Here is a 3,010-nt window from a genome sequence, read left to right as displayed (position 1 = left end):
AGTTTGGTTAAAAGATGTTCCGATAATATGGAAAGTTGAGATAATTTTAATATTAAGGTGCTACATAAGTTAATTCCGTTGAAGGTAGTGTTTATCTTAAAACAATAATGAGATCTGCAACAAGAATTAACCAACAAAATAAAAAATTAACAATTGTAAAATCATAACTAAAACAAAGAATGTTCTTAATTTGAATTGAAAACAGATAACGTTTTTGACCAGAACGAAAACGAAGAATGATCTTTACTAGAAATGAAACAAAGAATGCAAAACCAAAACTATGACAGAGAATGTTCTTCGCTTGTATTTAAATGAAAACGTTCTTCACTAGAACTGAAATACTGAAATGAAGAATGTCATTCGTTTGTGCAGTTTTGAAAATAATATTAAAATCAATTTAAAATGAAAATTAAATAAAGATAAAGCAAGAAAAACACCGAGATTTACGTGTTCAACCTCAATTACTTAAAACCTATGTCAGAGTCAAGAAAACAAGACAATTCACTAGGAGTATTTGAATTTACAAGATTAAGGTATATTTAAGATTGTTCTTCTAATATCTATCACTGTTGAGAATACAACAATACTAGCTTTCTCTTACAATCTCTTTTCCACTCTCCCTTAGTCTTTGTTTTTCTAATTATTATGAATCACTTTTGAAAATTGAATAGAACTCTTTCTCATTCAACTATTTATTGCCACTACAATTTACAGTCTTATATATAGTATTAAAAAACAAAATAGTTTAACTAACTATAACTACTTTGTCATAACTAATTTGACCAAATTCAATTATAAGAAACACTAAAGCATAACTAACTTTTTAGTTAGATGATTTGAGACATATCTTCACAGTTTACATGACAATTAATCCAAAATCATATTCAAACAAAAGATAATTTGGTTAGTAGAGCAATAATTGGTGGTGTAGATACTTTATGTATTAAGAGGGGTGCAGGGAAATTAAAATGGTGGATCACTTATTTTTTTAATGTTCAATTTTTTCAAAAGTTTGGTCACTAATGGAATGGTTGAGCATTCAAATGGTATTTCATAATCGAGGTAACTCTCACTTCATTTTTCTAGATTTGCATTTGGTTGAAGAGTATTACGATCCAAGTTTTGAACTATTTGGTTTGGTTGCATTTGGCAATTTGAAGAGCACGAAATAGAAGAATTTCAAGGAAAAAAAAAAAGGTTGTGGAAGAGATAGTGGAACAAGTAAAACTTTATTCATGGGAGTGATTGAAAGCAAAACAAGTTGGTTTTGGGAATTATAATGGTTCCTTCATCTTCTGAAGTGTTTAGATGTTGCAAAGTATGGTGGACTACTAAGGGAGGCAACCTAGCCTCTTATGTTCACATAAATGGGCATTATGCAGTCACATGCGTTGACTTATTTTTGGATGTATTGATATGCATTTTCACTAGTTTGATTTTGGTGCTACTAATTAGAGATAATATATCAATTATTGAGGTTGTAATGTGTTGTATAAGTACTATTTTTTTTTAGTCATGAAGCACTTCTTGTGCTCTCATGATAAATAATATGTTTTGCCATTTCAAAAAAAAAAAGTGTTACACGTGTAGACTCTACATTGATTTTGTGATATTCATGCTTAGGCAATTGATGAAACTTAAACCTAGAGCCTATTTTTCTTAAGTTTTATTTTAGATTTTTTTTTAAATATTTATTGTGATGATTGATGTTTAAACTATCTATTATGTTGTTCACAAAAATAAAACAAAAAAACTATATATTCTGTTAGAGTGTTATATATTTATCTTGTCTAATATTCTGTTATAAATTATAATTTAAATTGATTGTTGACATAACTATGGGTATATTCAACTTTAATAGTATACAGTTTTCAAGGTAGTTGAATTCATATTAACATCTACCATTTTCAATATGATCAAGCACCATCCATATTTAAAGCAATGATGTAAAAATTTGATGACAAAAATTAGGTAAACATGCATGGTCTCTATCTATATCTTTGTTGTTTTTTTATTGATGTAATTTTCAGTGAATTTAATTTGTGTGCACTTTCAGTGTAAAAAGTTTTTACACTTTCAATCAATCACAACTATCTATACATTATAATAAAGCAAACATGATAAATTGGCAAATTTGACACGTGTCAACTAACTAGAGTGTTAAGAAAAAATTAAGTTTCTATTAATAGAAATAATATGCACGTTTGTCGAGAAGTTAATGGCCAATTAAAAAAATAAAAGGAATGAATTAAAAATAAATAAAAATTTGTAAGAAAAATATAAAACTTCTGTTACATCATGGTCTTTGTCCACCATACATCAGTTGAAAATTTAGTGAGCAATTAAAAAATTAAAAATAAAATACAATATACCACGACTTCACAGTTTTTTTTTTTGAAATAGTGTATGCGTCCGTTGAGAAGTTAACGACCAATTAAAAATAAGAAAAATGAATTAAAAATAAAAGATTTTTTTTAAGAAAAAAATAAAACTTCCATTACGTGAGAACGTGCAGAAGTTAATGGCCAATTAAAAAATAAGAAGATAAATTAAAAATAAAATATAATACACGATCTGACATTTCACGTTTCAGATTGAGAATTTAGTGGCCAATTAAAAAAAAGAATAACAATAAAATATAATTAATTGGCTATTAATAGAAATAATACTTCACCGTGCATATTTTGTTTTTTAATAATAAAATTAAACTTCAATTACACGACCTTGTACATGTGTCCGTTGAGACGTTAATGGCCAAAAAAATAAAAGATTTTATTAAAAATAAAATACAATACACCACGACTGACATTTTTTGAAGGTAACTGTTTTTTAAACACTACTTTATCAACTACCGCTTCAAATTAATTTAATTAAAAAATTTATAGCCAATTAAAAAATTAAAAATAAAATACCATACACCACGACTACTTGACAGTTTTTTGAAGGTAAGTGTTTTTTAAACACTACTTTATCAACCACCGCTTCAAATTAATTTAATTAAAAAATTTAT

This window comes from Cicer arietinum, chromosome 4, assembly GCF_000331145.2.
Source record: "Cicer arietinum cultivar CDC Frontier isolate Library 1 chromosome 4, Cicar.CDCFrontier_v2.0, whole genome shotgun sequence".
NCBI classification, from domain to species: Eukaryota; Viridiplantae; Streptophyta; class Magnoliopsida; order Fabales; family Fabaceae; genus Cicer; species Cicer arietinum.
The sequence above is the reverse complement of the archived record's forward strand: the minus strand, read 5'-3'. Positions refer to the sequence as shown.